The sequence below is a fragment of the Camelus ferus genome, chromosome 2, assembly GCF_009834535.1.
Source record: "Camelus ferus isolate YT-003-E chromosome 2, BCGSAC_Cfer_1.0, whole genome shotgun sequence".
Classification (NCBI taxonomy): domain Eukaryota; kingdom Metazoa; phylum Chordata; class Mammalia; order Artiodactyla; family Camelidae; genus Camelus; species Camelus ferus.
The window spans coordinates 93,446,744-93,461,461 of record NC_045697.1 but is presented as its reverse complement, the minus strand read 5'-3'; the positions used below and the strand labels follow the sequence as shown (position 1 = coordinate 93,461,461).

General features: G+C 32.2%; 1 pseudogene; it reads right to left on the bottom strand.

The window, feature by feature from the left end:
- Positions 1-625: 625 nt before the first annotated feature.
- On the bottom strand, positions 626-2,745 carry LOC102513442 (annotated as a pseudogene).
- Positions 2,746-14,718: the final 11,973 nt, after the last annotated feature.

The window sequence follows — 14,718 nt, the reverse complement described above, 5'->3', positions numbered from 1 at the left end:
CCTGCTGTAGGGATTGAAGGAGGACAGCATAGAGGATAAACACAATAATCTTTATGGAATTAGCCTTGGACCAAAAGACCACATTTCACAGACAATAAATAAAGGAAGAAATAAGGGAACAGGAGATAGAACAAAGTTCCATGGACTGAAAAATTTGAACAAGGTAAAGACAACAAAGAGGAATTGAGATGGTAATGATTCAAAACTGATGGTTTGAAAATTAGTAGTCTAATATTCTAACACTAATACTTTATGAATACCGTGTTTAATTTTCACAAATATATTTTATACTATTCTTTTTATAAATAAGAGTCAGTGCTAGTTGGCGGATAAGCTACCTGGCTAATTTGCCAAGTGAAGTTGCTAAGAATCTGTTTTTTTTTTTTTTTTTTTTTTGATTCTGTAACTAGTTTTGTTTACACTGTTTCTGCCCCCGAGATATTTTAGGTTCGATTTACATTTTGAAACATTTTTAAAATATATTCTACTAGGTAATTTTATTATAGAAATTAATATGTATTTACTCTTCCCACTTTTTTCTGTTCTTCTTGGTAATTAATGTATGCACTCTTTTTTTGTGCGTGTGCCAATTTTAAATACAGTTTTATTTAAGACATTGCATTTCCCACTTAAAATACAGTGCTTATAAAGTGCAATGTTACTTCCTTTCCCTACGCACATTTTCCATATTTAAGTATCAAGAATGCCCAGTTATTTACTATAGCAGCTCAACTTTAAAACTGCCATGGAATTTGCTACAAATTTGGGTCCTTCAATGTTTTATGTGGAACAATGCTAAACCTATGAGGTTGGCTTAATCAACCTCTTCAGTGGTGGGCCCAGAGGAGGCACCACCAGATGGAGGAGCTCCGCTGCCAGGGAAGCCCCTGGCATGCCTCCTGCACTCTGGTACAGCTTGGTAATGATCAGGTTGCAGACTTTTTCCAGCTCCTTCTGTTGATGTTCAAATTCCTCCTTCTGTGCAGTCTGGTTCTTATCAAGCCAGTTGATTATTTCATTACACATATCAAGAGTCTTCTGTTTGTCTTTATCATTGATCTTGCCTTGAAGTTTTTCATCTTCAACAGTAGCTTTCATGTTGAAAGCATAGGATTCAAGTGAATTCTTAGAAGACACATTGTCCCACTGCTTCTCATCTTCAGCTTTGTACTTCTCAGCTTCCTGGACCGTGTGCTCTATGTCTTCCTTGCTCAAAGGGCCCTTGTTGTTTGTGATGGTAATCTTGTTCTCTTTCCCTGTGCTCTTATCCACAGCAGACACATTAAGGATTCCATTGGCATCAATATCAAAAGTGACTTCAATCTGAGGAACGCCACAGGGGGCAGGAGGAATGCCTGTGAGTTCAACCTTGCCAAGTAGGTTGTTATCCTTGGTCATGGCACTGCTCACCATCATAAACCTGAATGAGCACACCAGGCTGGTTGTCGGAGTAGGTGGTGAAGGTTTGCGTCTGCTTAGTGGGAATGGTGGTATTGCTGCTTGATGAGGATGGTCATGACTCCACCAGCAGTTTTGATTCCAAGGGAAAGAGGAGTGACATCCAATAGCAGCAAGTCTTGAACATTTTCAGATTTGTCTCCAGATAAAATGGCTGCCTGGACAGCTGCACCATAAGCAACAGCCTCATCAGGGTTGATGCTCTTATTCAGTTCTTTCCCATTGAAGAAGTCCTGCAGAAGTTTCTGAATCCTGGGGATACGGGTTGAGCCTCCCACCAGGACAATGTCATGGATCTGAGACTTGTCTAGTTTTGCATCCCGAGGAGCTTTCTCCACAGGGTCCAGGGTGCCACAGAACAGGTCAGCATTTAATTCTTCAAATCGGGCACGGGTAATAGAGGTATAGAAGTCGATTCCTTCATAGAGGGAATCAATCTCAATACTGACCTGGGTGCTGGAAGAGAGAGTGCACTTAGCACGCTCACAAGCAGTGCAGAGGCGACGGACAGCCCTCTTGTTCTCGCTGATGTCCTTCTTGTGCTTTCGCTTGAACTCTGCAATAAAATGGTTGACGATTCGGTTGTCAAAGTCCTCTCCACCAAAGTGGGTATCTCCGGCAGTAGATTTGACATCAAAGATTCCATCCTCAATAGTAAGGGTTGACACATCAAAAGTGCCACCACCCAAGTCAAAGATCAGCACATTTCTTTCAGCTCCAACCTTTTCGTCTAAGCCATTAGCAATAGCAGCAGCAGTTGGCTCATTAATGATTCTAAGTACTTTGAGACCAGCAATAGTTCCAGCATCTTTGGTAGCCTGATGCTGAGAGTCATTGAAATAAGTGGGTACTGTGACATCAGCATTGGTAACAGTCTTCCCAAGGTAGGCTTCTGCAGTTTCCTCCATCTTTGTCAAAACCACGGATGACACCTCCTCTGGATACAAGCTTTTTGTCTCTCCCTTGTATTTTACCTGGACCTTAGGCCTGCCTGCGTCATTCACCACCATGAAGGACCAATGCTTCGTATCAGATTGGACAACAGCATAATCAAATCTTCGTCCAATGAGGCATTTGGCATCAAAAACGGTGCTGGTGGGGTTCATCGCAACTTGGTTCTTTGCAGCATCAAACGATCAATCATTCGATATGGGTGAAAGCAACACAGCTTGGGGCGGTTGGGTTTCCCTGATCACCGGCAAGTACCTCTACTTTCCCGTGCTAGAAGACACCCACACAGGAGTAGGTGCTGCCAAGACCAATGCCAGCCGCAGGTCCCTGAGACATTGCTGCTGATGCATAGGCCCGGCTCTGTTCAAGGAAAGAACTGCAATCTGAAGAGTTTCTGCCGCGTTCAATGAGTAATGTATGCACTCATAGTGTTAATTAATAGTATATACATTCATGTTTCTGAAGTCGCAAGCCATACTTTTATGAAAATCTTTTTATACTTTGCCATTCATTCATTATTACTCTGGATATTATCACTCCAGGGTTTTATAAAAATGGTTTGTTACAGCACATTGTTTTATTTCTCCATTACAATTGCTTCAGACTTCAACTCTAATTAATATTCATTTGTAGACATCTCAAATTCCTCTGTTTGCTATTGAATATATGCAGTTTAAAAGTTTTTCTTTGCAGACAAAGAGGGAATATAAATTGCAAATAACTAAAGACCTCACTTCAAGGAAACATTACAAGAAAAACTGAGAAAACAAAGTGTTTCCTCCCCAGAGGAAATTTCAAGGAGTAGTTGTGTATTGGAGAAAGATGAGGATATTTGACAGCTTAGCAACTTCTAATCACATTCTTGTTCATGTGGTTATATTGTATTAACTGAATTCAGATCTTCAACACTTCCACATTCCAATATAAATTCAAATGTTCTCTATGGATGAATACAAATTGATTTCTGGTTATTCACATCTGCTTCATACATTAATACAAATAATTGAAAATGGAATTTCATGTTACGGAATTAACTAACCTTACAAGACATATTTTATAACACTATGGAGATTTTGAAGGAAACAGAGTCTACTTTCTAACTCAGTCAATTTACTCTATAAGTTGGGGATATAAGTGCAGATACATAAAGAATTCAAAAATAAGAAATAATTTTTGTAACACAAATTGGAACTGGGAGAAAGCATACTCTAAAAGACATTTACTTAGGAAGCCACTGGAATTTACAAATAAGAAATTAATCTTTGTAACTTTATTTTTTAATAGAAAGTCTGGCTCTTTGTGAATATTCTAAGTAGGATTTTGATAAAATGAACCTAAATACATGATTGAATTAGATTTGAATTTAAAAGTAAGTTGTACTTGCATAAATTGTCTATGTTTCAGAGATAAAGAAGTCTGACTTAGGTGTCAGGAGTCTAATTTTCAAATAATACATTTTTCCTAGTTTACTGAATAACACTGAAAGCAGGACTTCAGGCACAGTCTTAAGAATAATAAATTAGACAAATATTTCTATTGATCTTGAAAAAATGTTTGTATTATTTGTATTTATAATTATAGACACTTGTGGGGATTTTACATTAGCAGAGCTGGAAAATTATACTGTGATATTTCAGCCTACTAGGATACAAATAGAGGGATAAATGTGTACAAGTATTACCATAATCTCATAATTATGTATTTCAATGTAATGCCTAAGGTTTAAAATCCCATTTTTTTATTCTAACATAACATGAAATAGCATGAAACTGTGCTCCCTAAAGAAACATTAAATTAAATTAATATAGTATTAAATCTGATAATTCACTTGCACCTTCATCAATACTAGCTAGATGAGATTCAATGCTTATTTCATTTAAATGATAAGTAAAGTTCAGCAAGTTATATGAGGACCAAGTGTTTAAACAGTTAAATGATACCAGAACTTGGAAAATTTTGAAGTATAGAAAATTACAATTTCATCTGATTGCTAACATTTTTAATCTGGGTGGCTAGTTACAGAGGAAAGCAAGTTTATGACTTAACAATTTTAAATAAATAATTGCATGAGACAGAGAGGTTTTCAGAAACAATATTTTTTAAAAGAATATGTAATTTAAAATGTATTTTCCAAAGTTTACTTGCTATGCAATTTGCACTTTAATGTCATTTTAATACAACTTAACATTGAAAAATAAATAAAAATCTTGAGAAGGAATTAACATTTAAAAATTATTCCAGGGATTTCTTTAATAAATTAACTTGATTATTTTTCTTTTTACTTAAGGCCAACAGCAGAATCCAATGCAAGATACTCTCTAAGTAAATAAGATGTCTTCCTCCAACCCAGGAGTCAGATATTTGCATCTTTGTGTATTTATATGTGTGTGTGTAAACACTATATATGTATTGACCCTACAATTTCAACTTCAAAAATCGTATCTGATCCAGAGGTTGTCTAGTCTGATATATATATCATCTGGTGATACACACACACACACACACACACACACACACATGTATGGTCTAATTGGAGTAGTGTTAGGATGTATCAGTGTGTATATGTTTACATTTGCATATATGTATATCAATATTATTATATATATTACATATTATTTTGTGCATACAAATGTATATTTATGATCCATATCTAACAATATCATATTTTAAATGACTTTTAATTACATTGAAAAGATACAAAGTATAGCCATTATCATTTCTCTCCTAGAAGTAAAAAGAAACACCAAACTGAAAGATTCAGTTTACTTTGTTATTAAAAGTACCATGAAGAACACAACAGTGGTCCTTTCTTAAATTAAAAAAAAAAAAATCAGATTACAACCTATTTGTATAAATAACCATTTGAAGAAAATATTGCCTAGTTTTACATTTTTATTTGCAAATACTTTTTCCAAAATGGCTTTGTTTTGAAAAATGAAGAACATGTATCATTAATAAGAAAGTAAAGATGTGATATTGTAGTCCAGATGCAGGAAAAACTCATTGCAGCCAAAGGAGATTTACCATTTAAAGATTACAGGATTTTGTTTAGAAACAGAACAATTTACTGTAATATATTCCATGAATATGTAATTTTCACCAGGTCAGCCCCTTCTTTTTTTTAATTCTCTGTACAATGCTCAAATGAGCTCTTTGCTTTCTATTTTGCATCAAAAACAAATTATGTTCTTCCTGTACTAGAAATATAAGAATATAATGAAACTCAATGTCATTTAGCTAGGCATCAGATTACAAAGATGGGTTACTCCAACTAGCTTTAAGAAACTGCCAGAACAGGTAAGTAGCACCCATTGTTTCCTTCTTGACTTGAAATAGTATGAGAGGTGATGAAATTACAAGTGTCAACCAGATAATTTTTAACACCTAGAGAAGTATTTCTCGAAAAATTTTTTTATGCTGCCCATTTATATGGGACAAAAAATCTACTAATCTTATTAAGTGATAGAGATGTTTCATTTCCATAAATTAGCAAGCATATTAAAAGTATACACTGGAGATCACAAAGTTTTTAAATTTGGAATTTAGTAAAGTTCCTCCTTTTCATATACTACAGGACTTCTATATAGTGCATTTATTCTCAAAATGGATGGAAGTTCCAAAAAATTTCTGAGGGAATAGCTATTACTTAACTTGCCTTATGTTCTCCATGACTTTATATTGCTGTTACTATTGCTTTTTTCCTTAAATAAATAACTACTGACCTAGATTCATTGTTATTATATCTGTCAGATTTTTAGCATGTAGATATCTAATTCTTCATTATGTTGGCCTCTAATTTCCCAGACACTTATGCATGAAAGTGTGGTCTTTTGACATAAAGTTGCCATATTCTTGTGTTACACAGTTACAACACATATCCCAGCCTAATTTTTTACCATGACAAGTTATTAGTTATTGGCTGCCCATCATTTTGTGTCACAATCTTTAAATATATTGCCTATTAACCTAATTCAAAAGTAGTTCTTTTCTTCTTAATGGTCCAGGTGTGATTTCTGTTCCCAGGTAACTACTGTCCCTTATACTTAAACTGATATTACCAGTTGGACCTTCCATGATTTCATGTAACTCTCTGACCCATGCTTTGATAAAGAGAGGTAGATATTCATTTTTCATTGGTCAAAGAATTCTTTCCTAATTAAACTTCAGCTAAAAATTTCCATTATTAAGAATATTTTATCTCTTTTATCCATTGTGCCATATTCAAAACAATGATTTTGTATATGATCTCTAGTTATTTAACTCATTTCACTTTTTTCACAATCCTTTTATTGCACAATATTTATTATAAAATATTATAAACCCCTTTTATGCACACTTTCCTTCTTTTCTTTCCTTCTGAAGCCTTATATGTATATTTTCTTTTTGAAGACATGATTATTTTAAACGTATTTTTGCTCATTTGTGCTACATTTCATAACTTAAGAGTTTCTTGCATTGTTGATTTTTCAGCAAATAAAATTGTTATTATCTTATAATAATGTGAAGATTAATAACATGTACAATGCATTGAGTACCTTCTATGAATCAAAGGCTGTGCTATTTTAATTATACGTATTGACTAACTAAATCTTAATCATACAGAAAAAAAAATTAATGATGAAATCTTTAAATTGACATCCTAGAAAGAACTATATTATTGAACGACATAACCAAGTTTGTTTTATTTAACATTTGTGTAGACTCTATTATATATTACACACTATTTGCTTTACAAATATTAATTCATTTATTCCACATGACTACTATAGGAGTTAAGTCATTATTGTTACTATCCTCTTTTTTTGTTTTTTTTGGTTTTTTTTTACAGATAAGGAAAATGAAGAACTGAGAAGTCAAAGTTGCAAGATCACAAAACTGATATGGTCAGCCTGGATCCAAACACGGACAGGCTTACTAGAGTCCAGAGTACTACAGGGTTATTCACCCACAATGTCAGGTAGCCTCTCTTGCCTTTGTTCTTTTAGAGCATTTGTTAACCACAGCTGGCAGTGGCTGGTCTGTCTTAAAATAAACAATGACACCAAAGGAGACTCAGAAGGCGTATTTGGACAACACAGTTATACAAATATCTGAAAGACTGGGAGGGTCAAAGGCATATTTATATTTTCCGTTACAAATAATTATGACTTCTTTTCTAAAAGATAATTGTGTTAGATGGTGCAAATTAAGACTGCTGTGCCATCACTTAAGAGATTAGAATGATAAAGCCTTAATAAGGATTCAAGCACATTGTATGGGGAGGAAGAAAAAAAAAACAACAACTAAATTTGCCCTGAAATTAGCCAGCCCTCTCATTTGCCTCTAAACTAGAGAACTTGATCAGATAAATCTATGAGCTCAAGTATTACATAAGAAGAAAAGCAGCAGCAGAAGGCATATTCATAGAAAACAATGAAAGGAAATGGCTCACATTGAAGTCTCACAGCTTGGCTGGGAAGTGTCATTCACATGGATAGCCCTCTTACTCAAATCATACAAAGAGAACCTCTGCCTACCAGAAAGTGTTTCCTATTAAACATTTATGTACTTCCCCTTATCTGGAATGCCTTACTTTTTCTATAAACTTTGTTGGGTATTGCTTTATATTTTTCTAATTTTTTCCCCTCCCTATTGCTTACTAACCCTTCAAGGCTCATTCTGAATTCCACCTATGTTCTCCATATTGTCACAGTCAAATTATATGTATTTTTTCCTGTCTAAATTTCTACTAGAAATGATACGTTTAAATATGTTAAAATGTGTTTAAGTTGCTATCTTTCATATCATACCATTAGTCCAGTCTTTCTACGATACTTACTTGATGCAAAGTCTCATAAAACTTTTACCATCTGTACTTGGAGTAAAGTAAGTTGGATGGTGAGTGTAAGATTTGAGAAACATTTCTTCCAGATTTTGCTTCAGGGACAGTAAATTGAATGGCAATTAATTCTGTGAATTTTCTTGGTCATGCTCATGTAATATATCTCTATCTTTGTCTGTCTGTCTGTCTGTCTGTCTATCTGTGTCTTTATCTATCATCCATTCACCTGTACATGCATTTCTGTTCACAGGCCTGATGATATCCTGATACCTTTTAAGGATATGATTCTATCCATGTTGTAACAAATAAGTTTTGCTTAAGCTGTGAACTTTTCTACTTTTGATACTCTCATTTGTTACCATTTACACTATTACCTACATGTGATGGAGGAAAAACAGATGTGGGATATGAAAAGGGTCATGTCCCAGGCTTTGGTTGAGCCCCTAGGACATGCCCTGCTAAGTGTGGGTCCTTGACTTTGCGCAGGAAAGAATTCAAAAGTGAGCCACAGTTGAGTAAAGGTAAATTTATTTAGAGAGATACATACTGCATAGAGTGTAAGGCAAGAGAAAGGCAAGGAAAGAGGTGTGGGAATTGGGTGCTCAGGTTGAAGTAAAAGTAGGTACACACTCCATAAACAAGAGTGCAGGCCGTCTGCAAAGAGGAGGGAGCGAAAAAGGGTGGCGGTCATGAGGCTCCCTGTTGCCAGTTTTTATGGGCTTAGTGGCTTCATATGCTAATATATGGAAGGACCAGTCTAACTAGCCTGGGGAAGGGGTTAGGATTCCCAGGAAGTTGGCCATTTTCCACTCTTTGACCTTTTGTGGCTAGCCTTGGGACTGTCACAGGGCCTGTGAACATGTTATTCATCATACTAATATATTACAATAGGCATATAATGGAGCTCAAGGTCTGCTAGAAGTGAAATCTCCCACCATCTTGAGCCTCAAGGCCTACTGGGGGTTGAATCTTTCACCATTTTGATGTTAATTGCTGTAGCATTCCTTGAATGGCTGTGCCCTGTCCCCTTCCTGTCTCACATGTACAGGACACCAAATATTGATCTTTTTAAAAAATCTCCTTTATATCTTCTCTCTCTTTCTAGTTTTCACTTTTCTGAAATAAGTGACTATAATGTAATTTCTCACTTTCTCTGGTAGAATTGCACTCAAATATGACTAAGCTAGGCACACAAAACTGACTACGTTCTTGATAATAATCATGTCGTCTCAAGAACCCATTACAAACATTGACTCTGATCAAACAAAAGTAACTAGCTTTTAAAGTTCATGTTGTTTCTAGTCTCCTTTGCATGCCTTTCTTCTTTTTCTTAAAGTCCTACACTTCCTCACTCTTTGACCCCAGACATTTCTCTACCTATCTAACATCCATCTATATAATTTATATGATGTTTTCCTTATTTAAAACTGTATTAGAATTAGCCTAGATATAAAATTACAGAAGTTAAGTATTTTTAAGTTTTTAAAATAATACTAAAACTATCTTTGACTTTTCTATTAATTTTTAATTATTCAAGCAAAAAGAAATTTGAAATTATTTCTTTGTATGATTTTACCCAAAACACTAATATTTAAATGTATTTATAGATATAGGAGAGAAAACATTAAATGTCAAATATATACCTAAAATAAATATTGAAGAATATTTTTTAAATTTTAAATGATTAAATTATAATGTATCATATTATTTTATGTATAAAATACTAACTCATATATATTCAGTCACTAAATTAGTTCCTGAGAAATGTTTATTTAGAGCCTGTCATTAGTGATTAGAGGCATAGACAGTAGAAGAGGCTATTAGCCTAAAATCTGGGTCCTCACCTTGACTTGCTCTCTGATCAAGGAGAGATCATGTTCTCTCCATGACATGGTTCCTTATTGAGTTATTGGGAGAATGAAGTGAGTTAATATACATTGTCTTCAGAAAATATAAACACACAATAAAGAAAAGCTGTCATAAGATATTTTGTGATAGAAGATCAAAATGATGTGAAATAGCAGGTGAAACAGGTATTAAATGTACATAGTAATAAACTGATAAATGAATAGATAAGAAGGATTTAAAAATCATGTTTTCTGCATGAGAGTGACATGTGAAACAAATATGATGTGGCATAATACATTAATCTGACTTAGTATCAAAGTAAGTAATACTGTGTTATTTATCCATCAATAAAGAAACACCACAAATTCTCTAGAAATAGTAAAAATTCAAAACCTATCCAGATAAAAATTGCTTTTATATTGATGTCATCTCTGGAGATATGTTTGGAATTGAAATTCTTGTTTTTGATTATCCTGACATTATTGTTCATTGGAATGAACATGAGAAATTGCTCATCAAAGACATATAAATTTTTTTAAAAGATTGGAATTTAAAACCTATCCCTAGAGCTCATCTTAATATTGAAGCAATTTCATAGCCAGGGTTTAAATTTATGTCCACATGGATTTTTAAATGACAATTGTTTCACACTACTTACACAATAAAAAAGGAGAACTAAATACATTTCTACACTGATATTAAGACTATGACATTCATATTTTTCAGAGGGAATAAAAATTAATGTTATCTATAGGCTTCTATATTTTCCTGATAAACTTTATTTTCATTGTAATATTTAAGTTTATAATAGAAATTAATAAAGGAATTAAAGATATTCATATATATGTATTTTGTAAAATCTTAGGTTTAAAAAATTGTTACATATCCATTTTCTTATGAATTACATTCTACAATTTTTATTTTTATTTCAAATTTCTCAATTTTAAGGGCTATATAAAATATCTAAGAAAGATACATAAAATCTAAGATGATGTTTCACATTAATATTGAAGTGTTTATACTTAGATTTTATTTAAAAAAGAGGGTAACGATAGCGACAAAATGTAACTCTAATCTTTCTGCAGACATGAAAATAATGCTATAGTAATACTTATTTATCTATTCCTTTCTTGAATTTTAGGATGCCTAGTTGATAATGCATAATAAATACATTTACATAACAGCATAATACATTTATATACAATGTATAACATGATATAATTACTAGCATATTAAATTGATATATTTTCTAAGATCACTATCCTTAATACTAATTTAGTAAGAATGAATTTAAAAATATTAAGAATAAAGACTAGACCTAGCAATGAATATATTTCTTAGTTTTCTTTTATTCATATATGTAGAAGTTTAACTGTAGACAATATATGCTCAATGTGTACCTCCAGGAAAAGAGCTTGAAGCATTGGTGTCTCATGATTTTCCTTCACAGAACTTATAACTGATATTATATTATATGTTTGTTTATCCATCTGTTATTTTATGTTCTCTGTTCTAGATGCAATCTCCAAAAAACCAGAAAATTGTTCTGATTTTAATCTATTGTATCTCGTACCTAAAATACTCCCCAAAATTAATATGCACTCAATAAGCGTTAAAGCCATGAATAAATAAAGTAACAGTCTTCTTTCTCTAAACTTTAGGAAAAATAGTTAAATTCAATGAATATTGAAGGTTATAGGATATTTTCTTTGAAATTATTTCCACTTTTCCTATTAAGAGAAAAATTCTTTCTCTTTTCCCACTTGGCTGTAAAATATATCATTTTATGAGATCATAAATTAATATACATTTTTGGTCTCAAGAAGAATTTATCCCACCCTGGAACCCTTAGTCTGATAACTATTGTTTTAATATTTGCTAAAGCAAATCTTCTAAGCTTCTTCTATTGGAATTTTTTTAATGCTCTATTTGTATTCTTCTTTAAATGAGCAAAGGGAATAATCTATCCACAAAAGACTTATAGTAACTCGGATGCCAATGGGAAATTTAGTATTTTTAATAAAATATTGAGGTATATCATTTTACCTTTTGTGTTGTGTGATCTGTAATATAAATATGCTTGTCTGGGTATTGAGAAAAGAGAATATCCTGAAAATATCCTTAGGGTCATATACAGGTAATGCAAAGCCAATAAAATTGCTTCACTAACAATTTTGAGACTTCCCAAAGGTTCTGGTACAGAGGTTTAAGTTTTCCATAAAATGAGAGAACACATCCAATGCAGAAAAACTGAATCTATGAATCACAAACCCTATAGTATTCTAATCATGACTTCATCATTTAACTTAGTGGAATTGTCATAGATCTATAATTATTTAATCATCCAACTACTAAGCCATCTCACCTGTATACAATACAATTCTACTTTTCCACACAGATACACTTATAAGAGTAAAATTTTAAAAAATAGAGAAATAATGTAGATGATACAGTTTGTCAATCCATAACCTCTGGATAGAGAAGCTCATAATTCAATACCTTTTTACCAATGAAGTATTTATTATTATATTATTATTACTGAAGAAGCCCTGAAAATAAATATTTGTATGTATACTTACATTGACAAAACTTGTTTGAAACAGAACATCTAGTAATAATTTTAGTATTTATTATAGCACAAAGGTTTATTTTATTTCTGATTTCTACATTGCTTCCCAACTTTCTTTATGGAAATTGAATAATTTAATTTACTTAAACTGCCACAAGGAACAATAAGACAGTGGTATTTCTGATTTTTATACTTGCTTTATTTTTGGTGTACTGCTTAGGAGTATAATGTCTGTGTTTTTTGACAAAAATTATTTATTCATTTGTTTGTATTTTTGTCAGAGTACTGAAATTTCAGAAATACATACATATTGTAATCCTTTTTAAATTGTGTCCAAATTTCACAATTAGACTATTATTTCCTCAAGAAATAAAGACCTACAGTGGGTGTACATACCTTTTTCATGGTGAGTATGTGTTTGTGTGTGTTTGCATCATTGTATATTTTAAGTCATTGTTTTCTTTTTATAATATATGTCAAATAATACTGAAATTACATAGTAACAGTCACATTTTAATGTACAATATTAGTACACAATAAAAATATTGCTTTGAAGATAGACTTATCAGATATAATTTATATATATTAAGTATTTTGATATGTATTAAGTATTAGTAATTTATATATAATTAATATAGATTTTAAAAAACTATGTTCAGATACTGAGAAAATGTGGATTTATCTTTAAAATTAATCACTTAATATAATTTAATAAATGTTTATGTTGCTGCAGTTTATAAATTCCACATTTAATTCCTGTAAAATCTTAAAAACAGTTATCAGGAAAAAAAAGTAATTTTTGTTTAATGTTGCATACACTAGCTACCTTTTTTTGACTTCCTAGAAATTGACTCAGTATAAAAAAGATAAAGGTTTAAGGTATAACTACAAATACTCCAATGAGTTTAGGGAAAGTAAAATTTAGTCAATTGTTCATACACACACACAAAAAGTTTTTCTGAATTAATTTTTTAAATTAGCTTAGTTACATTTGAAAATACTTAAATTCTAAATAATTAGATGTTGATTAGTATGTGTCTGAATTATTGCAATGTACAATTTGCAATGAAGAAAAGTTATCTGACTGGATACTGTCCTTCACAAGATTATTATTTAATTAGTAAGCCAGAAAACATACTTCAAATAAGTTGTATGAAAACATGTTTATTTAAAAAATAGACATTTGAAACTGCTATCTCAACTTGAGACTTTCAGGGACTTTTTTAAAAAACTTCTTTGAAGATCAAAATTTCTGGAGAGCAAGAATACCTGATAACTGCTCCAGGATGTCGCTACTCTAACAATGTTTGGCTTACAAGCAGTTTGTCAGATGAAGAAGGCTTTCATCAGCATCCCTACCCTCCACTACACATTCCATCACGCAAAAAAAGAAACCTGCAAGTCACATCTCAGCCCGTTTCCACTAAGATGATAGACCTTTAATTGTATTCCCCATTCAGGTTTATAGCTTCATTTAGTTTCTAAGAAGTAGCAAGAAGTCTACATTTTATTACCTAGAGCATACAATGAACTGGTAAAATATCTAAATTTCCCACCTCAGATACAAGTGTAAGAAACAGAAAACGTCTGGGTAAAAGGCAAAAAAAAAAAAAAAAAAAAAAAGAAAAAAAAGAAAAAAAACCCTCAGCAAAGACAGGGAATATAACACAAATGTGGATGGAGTAGGGCTCAGTCCGAGAAAAATTCATAGTGTTTTATACATGCCTGAGTCCTCTTTGCCGTCATTAATTTAGTATTGAACTTCTGCAGCCCTCTTATGAACTTACTCTAAAAAATATTTTTGAAGACTTTATGGAACTTTAGTATATAATTTTTAAAATGTGAATATATATTTGTACTATATAATATATATAGACACAATTCAATGATAATATATTGCTGTAAGATAATTTTTCCCTTCTTAATCATTAATTTTCTATACCCACATAAAGATATTTCCCTATTTAATCCACGTATGTATAGGAAATGGTCACAAATTGTTATTTAGTTGATGTAATTTTTGTATAGTGTTTCTAAACAGTTTATATTCTAGTACTGTCAAACAAAATAT